This window comes from Lycium barbarum, chromosome 10 (assembly GCF_019175385.1).
Source record: "Lycium barbarum isolate Lr01 chromosome 10, ASM1917538v2, whole genome shotgun sequence".
NCBI lineage: Eukaryota > Viridiplantae > Streptophyta > Magnoliopsida > Solanales > Solanaceae > Lycium > Lycium barbarum.
The window spans coordinates 23310904-23325849 of record NC_083346.1 but is presented as its reverse complement, the minus strand read 5'-3'; positions in this window follow the sequence as shown (position 1 = coordinate 23325849).

The following is a 14946-nucleotide window of genomic DNA, read 5'->3' as shown; positions in this document are numbered from 1 at the left end:
GATAAAAGGAAGATCATTGATGGAATCTCATTAATTTGTATTTAATGGTGGACCAATTATAACTTATGAGTTACAATTGTGAATACAAGAAATAATGATATATGAAATTTTGAGATTATATCAAATGTGATTCATATGATCTGGAATACTGCATACTTTATGATCTACTTGCAGGTTTGCACTTGACGAGAGGCTATATACTCCTAAAAGATGTATAGCAGTTAGCTCTCACAGTATGCTGGTCACACGGTCTACTTCCCTGTATAAATGATTGCGGAGATGAGTTGAGAACATGTTTCTCAGATTAGATGAGCACTTCCGTTATGTGTGAGTGGGAGATGTAGGAAATTTGGGTTCACCCATAAGGGGTGCTTAAGGCCCATTAGGGTAATTAAACTTAACCCTAATATTTCCTATATAATAACACTTACGGTGTAAAATAAAATATACTTCTGCAATATTTTTCTACTCTTCTCTTCTCTACAATGTATTATTAGGATTTAGACTGTGGTTTAGGGGGTTGTCCAATATAACGTGACAACCACCATCGGCCAGTAATTCCAGCTGCTCTTCGACTTCCGCTTCCGCTTCCGCTACACGAAGAACATATAAGTTCTCCTTTTATGGTTTACGTGGTATCTAATTAGTTTAGATTAATGTGTTATATGTAATCCTACAAAACTCTTCTAAGCCAGGAATTCCACGGCCTAAATCAGATGGTAGATGACCTGAAAGCTTGTTTCCTTCCAGAGTTAGGATCTGCAATGTTGACATGTTGAAAATGCTTGCAGGTACGGAGCCAACAAAGTTATTTCGAGCTAATCCCAGCTTTTGTAGTTTCTCAAGATTACCTAGCTCCTCTGGTATCTCTCCTTTCAATTTGGGGGAAATATATAAGTACCAATTGGTTGGAAGTTATGAAAAGGGAGGAAAGTTTCATGTTTCTTGTGAGGGAAATACCATTTTACCTTCCAAATGCTAAACTCCAAGATATAATATTGTAAGTTCTGTTAAGTTGGCTAACTTCTTGGTACAGTTCCAATAAACTCATTGCCTAACAATGACAAGATTTATATTTTTGAGCATTTTTCTAAGTTTGGTGGAATAACACCATCCAGGTAGTTGCTTGAGATGTAAAGCCCCTCCATGTTAGGAAGATGATCACATATATCTTTTTGAAGCTTACCTGTAAGATCGTTATGGGTAAGAGCAATGATTTGCATTGTTGCAATGTTAAAGATTGGCAAGGAAATAGAACACATAAGCTGGTTGCCTTCCAGGTTTAAAAACGTCAAGTAACGAAGCTCGCCAATTTCAGGAGGGATTTTTCATCGAAGAAAATATCTTTGCATTCTCAACCCTTCCAGCTTTGTTAGATTGGAAAGGGAAGGTGGGATTTCTCCAGAAATTTGGTTCCTTGAGAGGTACACAAAGCGAAGGTTGAGTAACAAACTTAAAAATGATAGTATGACAGCAGTAAAGTTATTTCTTGAGCAATCAAGCAGTTTAACCTCTGCAAAGGAGCCAACTCTTAACTCCCCATGGAAAGTGTTGTTACTGATATCGAGGGAAACAAGAAAGGAGAGGTTTCCAAGGTGTGGAGGAATGGTACCATGAAGTTGCATGCTAAAAATATTTAAACTTGTGACTCGACGGCGGCGAGCGCTGCAAGTAATGCGAATCCAGCTACAAATTAGGCTGGAAGAAGACCAGTTGCTTGCTAAGATGTTGTTTGGATCAGAAAAAATGTGATATTTTTCAAGGCAAGAAGAGTAACTTCATCAGTGTTAATGTTGGGTAAAGTAGCCAATGAAGTATTGGAATATTAAAGCAGAATGAAAACTGCAAGGGCAAAGAGATGATTGCTACTTTTGCCCATAAATATAACATGCAGGTATTTCTTGTTCCTAATTAAAACAAGATTGGATATGGAAAAGTATTGATCTTGGATTGTCTATTTAATGATATCAAATTTCATTGGATATCAATATACTGTTGTTAGTCTCTTTGGACTGCTTTCTGTTTATTAGTCAAAGTCAACTTACCCTTTAAACCTGGCACTAACTGATCTGTCCTTCTTTTATTTCATGGGTATTTCGGGGAAGGAGAGTGATTTGGAATAAATACTGTTGTTTCTAAGAGGAATAGAGGCTGGAAGCAAGGAGGATGGCAGTTTCTTACTGCTAATGGAAATAAACACTAACATCGTAAATAAAGAAAGATTTTGAGCAGTTAGTTTCTTACCACAGTTTAACAGCAGGATGAAAGCTGCCCATTCTTTTTATAATTTAAGTAGGTTTTTTGTTCACATGCATAATTCAAGGATGTAATGTAAGTTATATGTATAGTTTGGAAATGTTTTTGGCCAAAAACTCGAATTATCGAGGTAAGCAAGGACGGAAAAAACGGAAGATGCATTGGCGACCCTACAGGCAACAAATCTCTTTTGCCTGCCTAAAACGTCAACCTGGATGACTTGGTCTTTCTCTACTGCTGGCATTGTTGTCTCTTGGAAAAGCCCAAAATAGTCCCTTATATTCAGACTTAGACTCAAAAATCATCCATTGAATATGCATATGGAGCACTAATAGTCCTTATAGTATTTGATAATGGTGTTGAATGAAACAGTAGGAAAACAAAGAAAACAAAAGGATACCACGTGGATGGATCCAAATAGTTATGTTAGTTGTTAACAGATCATTTCATCTACTAGGACCAAAAGTACACCACTTTTGAGAATTAGAAGGATCTTTTGAGAATTATTAGGACTATTAGTGCTCCAATTTATATTTTAGGGACCATTTTTGTCATAACCCAATTTTACTAAGTCGCGCAGGCACCTACCATTCCCCACCTCGATAGGCGAACCCTTTCCTTAACTAGCATAAAACTAGAAATGCGGAACAACAATGTAAATAACTATAAATCTCAATATCATTTAAAAATGCATAAGTGCGGAAGACATTACAATCCCCAAAGAACTGGTCTGACTTGTACAAGTGCAACTAGGGCTGGGCATAAATACTGAAAACCGAAAAACCGACCCGAACCGAAACTTCAACAAACCGAACCGAACCGAACTATTTTGGTTCAATGTTTGGTGTCCACCTTCAAAAAACCGAAACCGAAATAGCCGAACCGAAGTTTGATAAAACCGAACCGAAGAATCGAACACACACCGAAATTTAATACATTACACAAAAAAAATTAAAATAGTCCAGGCCCATTAAGTTTAAAGCAAAAAAAACCCAATTGTAACAAGCCCTCTTTTGCATTTGTATCCCTAATTTTCTACTTCAGTTGAGAAAATCAAATATGTTAAGGAAGGCAACTAGGATGTGTCTTTAGGATTAATGTATGTCCTTTATGTGTTTTCTTAATTATTCTTACGGTATGTATATAACACCTAGTAATCCTATATCATGGTTATAGTTTTTTATTCTTGTATATCCTATTTGTTTGATTTTGATTTCAATTTATCAGTTTTATATTTTATTGCTTTTGAGAATATAAATGAGTGTCAAGGGAATCACTTCTAATATCATATCAAAAAAACCGAATTGAAAAACCGAAACCGAACCGAACCGAACTTTAAAAAACCGAATTGAAAAAACTGAAACCGAACTTTAAAAAACCGAAACCGAAAGAACCGAACCGAACTAGTTTGGTTTGGTGTTCGGTGTCCACCTTCAAAAAACCGAACCCGAAATAGCCAAACCGAAATTTGATAAAACCGAATCGAAAAACCGAACGCCCACCCCTACATGCAACTACAAGAATGTTTAATACACAAGTTCGAAAGTCAAATAAAAAGCTGTCTGAATGATGGAATATAAAGACAGGATAGATGAGCCTCCGAACAGCAACTCGTTAGATGCTCATCCTAGATACTCGAAAGCCAGGCCTCGGAACTCAGCCTCAAGAAATAGGAGCGGAACCTGTCTCAAACCTTACACCCCGAAAATAAGTGTAACAAGGTAGCATCAGTACAAACAACATGTACCGAGTAGGCATCATAGGACGACAACAGTTACTGAACATATATAAGGAAAGAGACTATAAAATAGACATACTCGCAATTAGATATAAGGCATAAACACATATCCAAGAATAACAGTTCAGGTATCGAAACATCCAAGAAGCCCTCAGTGAGTTATATCCAGATCAAGCCTAGAGTGAAGCATCTAAACTCAGGTCCTGCCAAGTTTTCCACAATTTCTCAGAATAATCAAACACTAATACTACCTACAATATTATTCGAAACCTTAAATCTTATCCTAGGAGAAAGTCTCTACTCCTCGAATCCATCATTCCTCAAGTATATACTAATCAGGCCCAAGACGATCTCAAATCAGGAACCAAACAGGAAATTAATCTTCACTAACACTACACAGTAAAAATAATAATCACAACAAGAAATCAGGGGTATGAGTGGATGAAATATGAATGCAATGAATGCAATTCTATGAAATGATACACACATGCTCCGGGAGGACGATGTCCACTATCCGACAGTCATGACCGCTAAGTCCATGTACCGTCATTCAGTTTCACACAGCCTAGAATGACTCATCCATCCTAATACACACATGCTCCGGGGGGATGATGTCCACCGTCCAATAGTCATGACCCATGGGGAACCGCTAAGTCCATGTATCGTCATTCCATATCACACAGCCTAGAATGACTCCTCCACTGAACTCCCTGCTAGCCACTCTGCATCACACAACATAGAGATGGCTACGCGATATAATAATGTCATAAGAATCATAATTACTTCCCTTTTTATTTATCACTATCGCACCAATATCAAGATCACAACATTATAGCATGGATATGAAAATGTATATCATGCAATGACAATATCGAATGCAACATATTCATTTCAGTCGTGCCACACAAGTATACTTATCACAACAACAACATTAACAATATCATATCTTTCCTTACCCTTCCAATGATATCAACACATTATAAAATACGGTCTCCAACTCATAAGGTCAACCACTAAGCATCCAGTCTAGAGTCATTCAATGTTCCATTCTCTTTTAACATCATCAGGACCCAGTTATGGCTCAATATCAATAACATATGAAATGAAGATACATACCATGCATGAAGTCATCATCAACGGTAAGTCATAAGTCAAGTTTCCATTCAACTAGTCTCCCATGATACATAGAATCCTCCAAATCATATATGAATTGTTAAGCATGATTCATAGAGTTTCTAACAGGCCACAAGCCCGAACACATAAAGGCACAATACAAATAGAACGTAACAAGGAAACAAGCCACAATCAATCAGCAACCAACTTAGTAGAATTCCATCATAACTCCAAACCTGAGGGCATACATGATGTCTCCGGCAATCACTAACTCTGCATATACTTTACTAACTGAAGTCTAACCATAAGGTGAGTCGTAATCTACCTGGAAAGCCGAACAACAATCTTGAACCGTCAAACTTGAGCCTTGTCCTTCCTTTGTGCCTCAAAGTAATAGAAGTGTAGTAATATCCAAAGACGGTATTAGAATCAAGAAGGACAACACCCATAAGCCTTACTTCTTTCAAGTCCCAAATCCAAACTCATGTAATGGGAAAACGAACCCTTAAGGATAAAATGGTCAACTCGAAGGCTAAATATGAAATTCATACTCTAGGTGATCAATTCCTATCAAACAATGGCTAGATTAACTCATGGATTAGGCTAATTGGGATTTTAGGTGAAACTCCAAAATTTGGGTATAAACCCTAACTTTCAATTTCACAAATTGGTCACTAATAACGGTAGATTCATGTTGATTTAGCCACTACCCATCAATTCCATACTTAATAAAGCTTAATCCATCCATAAATCAAGGTTTGGTAACTAAAAACTCATTCAAGAAAGAAACCCAATGTAACACCTCAAAACTTTAACTTAAGCCTTGACCATGATCCCAGACTAAGAAAACCAGATACAGAATGTGAGAATTGGAAATTTCTCTTCAGCTGTCAGATGGGGATTTACGCCCCAGAATACGGACCGTAAATTAGTATACGACCCTATTTCAAGTCGTAAAGTGATACCTCAAATCACTGTGCATTCTGAAATTTGGCATATGGAATTTTATATTGTTAAATACAGACTGTATTTTGAAATATGACCCGTAAAGTGGGATCGTATTTAAGAAGGAAACTTAAAACAGTATTTATGTTTGGAGCATGCTGAAATACGGTCCAGGTTTACGAACCGTAAATCAGTTTACGGACTATATTTTGGCTCGTGTTTCCAAGCCCGCACCAGAACCTATAAATACCAGCGTTCAGTTGTTTTATTTCGTTTTTCATAATTTCAAGCCCTAGAAACGAAGTATTCTTCTCCCAACAATCCAAAACAACAAGGTAAGTCATTCCAAACTCTTCCAAATCATTTCTACCATATATGCTCTTAATCTAACCATGAAAACCATGTTCTTAACATAGGGTTTTCAAGAAAACCCAATTAAAGAGCATAAAGAGCAAAACCATGAAACTCTTTTTCCAAGACCAGATTATTATTCAAGTTTGGGAGCAATTCCAGGTATGTTAAGCATACTATCTGCATGAGGAACATTGTTTAATCATCCTCATATCTCAATTATGATAATTCCCAGAAATCCAGCCAGATCATGATCGTGCCCTAGTTCTTGATTTTCATAACCTAGGGTTAGAGCTCAGTTTTCTGATTATGTTCATACTTGTTATGCACGCTATGGTCCCTAGCTTAATCTAAAATACTTGTAATTCAATCTACGAGTCTCAGAATGCAGTCAGGTTATAGAGCCAGTAGTCAGTTTTACACCTGTTGCTTCATGTTTGATTTGGGCTTAAGGCCATAGTTATGATTCATATGCATATGTAATTATTTTGGGGCTGAGGCCATATCTTTGAGATTTCATTATTTATTGGGCCTGAGGCCATAGTTACATGATATTTGCATAGGTGGTTTCTATACAGATCAGCTCATGATATGAGTATTCAGTTTCATTATACTTTATTGGTCATGTATCCTTTATCATTGCTTTAGTTGCTTATCATACTCGTACAATTCAAATATACTAATGTCCTTATGCATGGGCCTGCACTTCACGGTGCAAAGTTTGACTCTCAGGAGGATACAACAGCCGCTTAGCTTCCAGCGCTTGAATACATCAACTAGTTGGTGAGCCCCTCTCATCCAGGGCTTCCCGTCTATTCCCAGTTTTTCGAGTATTAGTTAGTTCATTAGTATTTGAGGCATGTCAGGGTCTTTTCCTGACCTAGTTAATCTTTCGGTATTTTGATCATAGAGGTTTCATAGACACAAACTTTAGTCAGTTATGTTGGTTTTGCCTCACAACATCTGTTTTCGCATTTCATTATTATATTTGAGTTAGAGCATGCTCTTGCTTCGTGTTATATCTTGCATGATTTCATGATACAACTATTAGATTCAGCAACCATGGGTTCGCTCGGTCATAGACAGTCAGACACCGAGTGTCGTGTTGCGCCCAGGCAATGGTTTGGGGCGTAACAAAGCTTGGTATCAGAGCAACCAGGTTCAGTGTCGTAAGGAGTCTATAAAACTGTGTCCAGTGGAGTCTCTTTTATATGTATGACAGCCGCATGCATATAAACCACTGACCACTAGGACATGTTAAGAAAGCCTCACTTCTTTGTATTCTAGATCGTGCAACTAGAGCTATAACTTCAGGATGTCTTCCTAATTCTTGCATTTACGTAATTTCAAACGATTATGGCTCCAATGGGAAAGACTACCAAAAGTTTGAGGGCAACTTCCAACGCTGCTCGTCGCGAGGCTATCCGAGCCAATTATAATCAGACACCTACCCCAGAGACTACTCCTATTGCTCCAGCTCCGACAGAGATTCTGGCTCCTCAGACTGGAACAACTAATGTGGATGTTGGGAGTGCTATTGCAATGCTCACACAGTTATTAGCTGCTCAGGCCCAGCGTCAGAAAGCGGGGTCTAACTCTAAAAATCATAGAGTATCCTCCAGGGCTAAAGAGTTCTTGACAATAAAGCCCCCAGTCTTCTCGGGGACAAAGAAGGAAGAGGACCCTCAAGATTTCATTGATGGTCTTCAGAAGATTTATAGAATGATGACTGTGACGGAGACAGAAGCAGCTGCGTTTGGAGCTCACCAGCTGCAAGGGGTAGCAAATGCCTGGCACTAGAAGAAAGTATAGATATTGTAACAAAAAGTTTTATATTTGGCAACAACTTAGTTTTATTGTTAGCAAATGATTTTTTTTGTTGCCAAAGAATTTAATTTTGTTGCTATAGTATTGATTATTGTCGCAAAAAGTATTTTTGGCAACAAAAAAAAAAGTTGTTGCAATAATAGCCGTTGGAAAAATTTTATGCAACAAAATATTTTTTTTGTTGCCAAAAGTACTTTTTGCAACAATAATCAATCTATGGCAACAAAAAAAAAATTGTTGCCACGTATATTTTTTCTTGTAGTGTGGTACTAGACTTGGGAATTATCCCGAGGTAATGATGCTTCTGATGCCACATAGGATAAGTTTATAGAGAATTTTTTAGACCATTTTATGCCTATTGAGGTCCGAGAAGCCAGAGCTAACCAGTTCTTGAAGCTCAAACAGAATCGGAGGACTGTTCAGGATTACTACTTGGAGTTTGTGAGTCTAGCAAAATATGCTACTGAGCTTGTTCCTAACATGAGGGCTAGAGTAAAGAGGTTTGTCACTGTTCTTGATTCTCACTTATATGATGGGCCGAATATTGCAGCCCAGAATGGAGTTATGACTATCGCCAAGATATTGGCATTTGTGCAACAAAATGAAACAAGGCTCAAGGAGGAGGAAGTTGTGCAAAAAAGAGAAAGACAAAGAGTTTAACAAGAGGGTTAAGTCAACCGGGCAGTTCAGTGGGAATAGTGGAAAGAACAGAAAATTCTTCAACAACAGGCCATCTAGACCCGTTCCTTCATCAGCCAGTGCTCCAGCTCCTAAGTTCAGAGAGGAGAAGAGAGGAAGCTTTCGAGCGTCAGGCTCACAATCTAAAGGAAATTCGAGCAGTCATGGCTTTCACTATTTTGTAATACTTGTGGGAACAGACATTCAGGGACATGTCGTTCGGGCATGGATAGTTGCTTTGGATGTGGCCAGTCAGGTCATTTTTTAAGAGATTATCCATTTGCTAAGTAAGGTATAGGTGGGACCATAGCTCAGTCCACCAATTCGGTTGCAAACAAGAACACTCAGGCTCAGTCAGGTAGAGCCCCAGCGAGATCAGGGGATGCAGATGGTGGTCCAAACCGCTTGTATGCTTTAGGTGCTAGACAGGATACTGAGGGTCGTACCGATGTTGACGAATGCGCCAGCAGCCTTCATGGATCTTATGAACAGGGTGTTTAAGCCGTATCTAGATCTCTTCGTGATTGTCTTCAACGATGATATTTTAGTATACTCCCGCAGCGAGTCAGATCATGCTCAGCTTTAACTTAAGCCTTGACCATGATCCCAGACTTAGAAAACCAGATAAAGAATGTGAGAATTGAAAATTTCTCTTCAGCTGTCAGATGGGGATTTACACCCCAGAATACGGACCGTAAATCAGTATACGGCTCGTATTTCAAGTCGTCAAGTGATACCCCAAATCACTGTGCATTCTGGAATTTGGCATGTGAAATTTTATATTGTTAAATATGGACCGTATTTTGAAATACGGTCGGTAAAGTGGGATCGTATTTAAGAAGGAAACTTAAAACAGTATTTCTGTTTGGAGTATGCTGAAATACGGTCTAGGTTTACGGACTGTAAATCAGTTACGGACCGTATTTTGGCCCGAATTTCCCAGCCCGCACCAGAACCTATAAATACCAGCCTTCAGTTGTTTTATTTCGTTTTTCGTAATTTCAAGCCCTAGAAACGAAGTATTCTGCTCCCAACAATCCAAAACACCAAGGTAAGTCATTCCAAACTCTTCCAAATAAGTTCTATCATATATGCTCTTAATCTAACCATGAAAACCATGTTCTTAACATAGGGTTTTCAAGAAATTCCAATTAAAGAGCATAAAGAGCAAAACCTTGAAACTCTTTTTCCAAGACCAGATTATTATTCAAGTTTGGGAGCAATTCCAGGTATGTTAAGCAAACTACCTACATGAGGAACATTGTTTAATCATCCTCATATCTCAATTATGATAATTCTCAGAAATCCAGCCAGATCATTACTTTGCCCTAGTTCTTAATTTTCATAACCTAGGGTTAGAGCTCAGTTTTTTGATTATGTTCATACTTGTAATTCAATCTACGAGTCTCAGAATGCAGTCTAAGTCATCAGTCAGGTTACGGAGCCAGTAGTCAGTTTTACACCTGTTGCTTCATCTTTGATTTGGGCCTAAGGCCATAGTTATGATTCATATGCATGTGTAATTATTTTGGGGCTGAGGCCATAGCTTTGGGATCTCATTATTTATTGGGCCTGAGGCCATAGTTACATGATATTTGCATAGGTGGTTTCTATACTGATCAGCTCATGATATGAGTATTCAGTTTCATTATACTTTATTGTTCATGTATCCTTTATCATTGGTTCAGTTACTTATCATACTTGTACAATTCAAATGTACTAATGTCCTTATGCATGGGCCTGCACTTCACGGTGCAGAGTCTGACTTTCAGGAGGCTATAACAGTCGCTTAGCTTCCAGCGCTTGAATACATCTGTGTCACGACCCAACTAGGGGCCATGACGGGTACCCGGGGCTAACCACCGGGCACCACTCATTCTATTACTCGCCATACTCATTAAGCGTACATTCATTAATTCTATACCCAAATCATAGAAGAACCATTTTTCATTTTGAAACATAATTACCTTTATATACATAAGTCCTTCGGCTTTCAAAATAATAATAATATATATGCAATAGCAACCTCGTGAGACCATACTACCCACATCTACGTATCTACGAGCCTCTACTGGAATGCTAGACATATGAACGGGACAAGACCACGTCGTGCCCAAAACATACGTATACACATATACCAAAAGAACAATCATAAGCACCTCCGGACAATGGAGTGCTTTCACATCCGCTACTAGCTCCTATGAGTCTGGATCAGGAGCACCTCTCTGTCTACCTGTGAGCATGAACACAGCGTCCAAAGAAAACGAACGTCAATACGAGTAATGTACCGAGTATGTAAGGCATGAACGATACTACAATAAGGGATACAAGTATGAATAACAATAGAATGGAAATATAGAGCATATCGTAAGGTAAAAGAGTAACATGTACATATGAGTGCCTCTTAGGGCGGATGCCATGCATGCTTAGCTTTCCTTTGAAAAACATTTCTTTTTCATATATATAGAAAATTGAGCATATCATATTGCCGAGGCGTCGGCTCCGACCCATTTAACCACGTATGTCCCGCGTCCGGGATGATATTAACCGATGTGGGATTTGCCTAAACCAATGTGGGATTTGCCTAAACCAATGTGGGATTCGCCTAAGGCAAGCCTTACACTCACCTCCCTTTGGGACTCAGCGTTCTTGCTGAGGTTTGCCCCACCACTGGGTTTGCCCCACCACCGGGTTTGATACCAACTGATCAGGTGGCTATGCGTCTATAGCGCCTCACCTTTCCCCATATCCCCTATATACATATACATATCATATACATATATAATATACGTAGCATGCATGAGAGCCCAAGTAAAAGCTACACCTCTATCAGAGTGACGTAAGGTCGGTGACCTCCGATTATATTATGGAATAATCATGATCGTCATGTCTCACCTTGAAGGAACGATTATTGTAAGGAGAGACTAACAATGAAAGATAGCATTAAGAGAATATAAAATAAGATCATAAATCTCATAAAGCGTCAATTCATATACTTTGGAATCTTTAAAAATAGCCATCATCCACGAATAAAACTGAGAAATCCATAAATAACTCAACATCCTTATATCGTCATTGAAATCACAACTTGGAACCCTTAAACATGAAATCGTTCTCATTATAGTCATCCCAGAGAATATTCTCATCTTTGGCGTCATTGTCATCATGATAAAAACATGTTTGTCGTGTAGTCATAAAAGCTTGATTACAAAATCATAAACCTTTGTTTTGGAAAATACAGACATTTTGGAAAACATTTAGGGTTATCAGGAAGGGAATCATGCCTTGGAATCTTAGACTTTTAACTTTCGATAACAGGGAAAATATGGACACATTTATGAAATCATCACCTAGGGATCATGCCTTTGAAAAAAAGGCACGAGCCTTAACATACCTTTCTCGTTTAATTAGTCTATCGTTCGCTTGTTCCCCTTCAATGTCACGTTTCTACCTTCAAGAGAGAATTCATATCGACATTAGCTAACAATTATAGGAACGGATTTACTAACGCTAAAGAAAATTGGGCAGCATTTCCTTTGTTTATACTACTTTTCCCATGTTCTATATCAGCTCCCAACGTTCATATCAACATTCATAATATTGCAACCAACAATCATCATTTATCTACATTTGCCACAATTCACCACTTCCTTTCAATTTCTCCGCAATTATGGTTATAGCTCATTATCGCGTTTTCTCATATACAATACTCATTCCATGTTCTATAGGTCATTCATAACATGCATACAATCTCAACATACCAATATTCGTAATTCAATCCAACTATTGTTCAACAATGACACTATTCACTCCTTTATGACCCATTTTCTATACTCTTCTACAATCCAAGTGTTTCAACTTATCAATATTTCAAACATCATGAAAATACCATGAAACTTACCTTAGATAGCGTAGAAACAGGCCTTGAGTTGAAATACTCTTCTAGCACCAAAACCCCATTTCACCTCTTTTTGGAATTTTCTTGGCTTGGATGACTTTAATGGGTTTCACACTCTTGATTCTTATTGGTTTGATGAAGTTGATCATCAATTTCTCTTGATTTCTTGTGAGTGAAGTGTGGAGAGTATTCTAGAGGTTTCTATGTCTAAAATGGTGAAAATAATGAGTTAGGGTCGAGTTTGATATATATATAGTGGTCCAGAAAATTCTGGACCGACACAACATGCGGCACACTTTGCGGGACGCAAAGCATGCTTTGCTAAACGCATGTTATGTCGCAAACCATGCAGGACCACAAAATTTCACTGGCACACTTTGCGGTGCAACTGCGTGGCCGCATGTCATGTTTGCTGGCCGCAAAGTGCGCCAGAATGTGATATTTTGCCCAAACGGTTTGTCGTAGAATGGCCATAACTTTTGATCCCGTTATGCTGTGAGGGCCCACGACCTATGGTTGGAAAGCTATTTCAATTATCTATATCTTTCATTCTTAGTGTTTTTCCAAATTCCAAACTTATAATGGCGTTTTGGCCCCTCCAAATCAGATCATCCGAAAATGTTTCCTTAAATCGCCCTTTTGGGATGGCTTATGCCCATATTTGGCTTATGGATCCTTCTCGAAACTTACTTAACACTTCATTACCAATATAAGGGACATTATAACTCTTCTCCAAAATGTCATTAAGCCATCATTAATTCGATACACGTAATTCTTGCCCGACACACAACATATACCTTGCTTTCCCTAACAACTTTCGTCTCCTACTTCAAATGTCTTTGAAATCTCATTTAGAATCATTAAATATTATTTCTTACTTATCAAAACATCGTATGCATCATGCCCTTCATCAGTCAATTCACTGTGCATGAACGAAAAATTTTCCGAGGTGTAACAATCTGCTAGTTGATGAGCCCCTCTCATCCAGGGCTTCCCGTCTATTTCCATTTTTTTCGAGTATTAGTTAGTTCATTAGTATTTGAGGCATGTCAGGGTCTTGTCCTGACCTAGTTAATCTTTCGGTATTTTGATCATAGAGGTCTCATAGACACAAACTTTAGTCAGTTATGTTAGTTTTGCCTCACAACATCTGTTTTCGCATTTAATTATTATATTTGAGTTAGAGCATGCTTTTGATTTGTGTTATATCTTGCATGCTTTCATGATACAACTATTAGATTCAGCAGCCATGGGTTCGCTCGGTCATAGACAGTCAGGCACCAAGTGTCGTGTCGCGCCCAGGCCATGGTTCGGGGCATGACAAAGCTTGGTATCAGAGCAGCCAGGTTCAGTGTCGTAGGGAGTCTATGAAACCGTGTCCAGTGGGGTATCCTTTATATGTATGACGGCCGCATGCATATAAACCGCTGACCACCAGGACATGTTAAGAAAGCCTCACTTCTTTGTATTCTAGATCGTGCAACTAGAGCTATAACTTCAGGATGTCTTCCTAATTCTTGCGTTTACGTAATTTCAGACGATTATGGCTACAAAGAGAAAGACTACCAACAATTTGAGGGCAGCTTCCAACGCTGCTCGTCGCGGGGCTATCCGAGCCAATTCTGATCAGACGCCTACGCTAGAGACTACTCCTAATGCTCTTGCTCCGACAGAGATTCTGACTCCTCAGACTGGAACAACTAATGTGGATGTTGGGAGTGCTATTGCAATGCTCACACAGTTAGTAGCTGCTCAGGCCCAGCGTCAGGAAGCGGGGTCTAACTCTGGAAATCATGGAAAATCCTCCAGGGCTAAAGAGTTCTTGAGAATGAAGCCCTCAGTCTTCTCGGGGACAAAGAAGGAAGAGGACATTCAAGATTTCATTGATGGCCTTCAGAAGATTTATAGAATGATGGCGGTACCGCTGCCGCCATAGCGGTACACCAGACACCAGAAATTTCCCAACTTCCATAAGTCTCAACCTGAAATCCGACTATCACCCAAGGCCCCATACATAAAAACCACATATGTCGACTTACATAAAAACATGCTATGAACGCAGTCGTGGCCTCAGAATTCACAACGGGAGTCTCGTTGACCAAGTCAGCCCCCAATAGCATAAAACCAACTTTCCAACCCA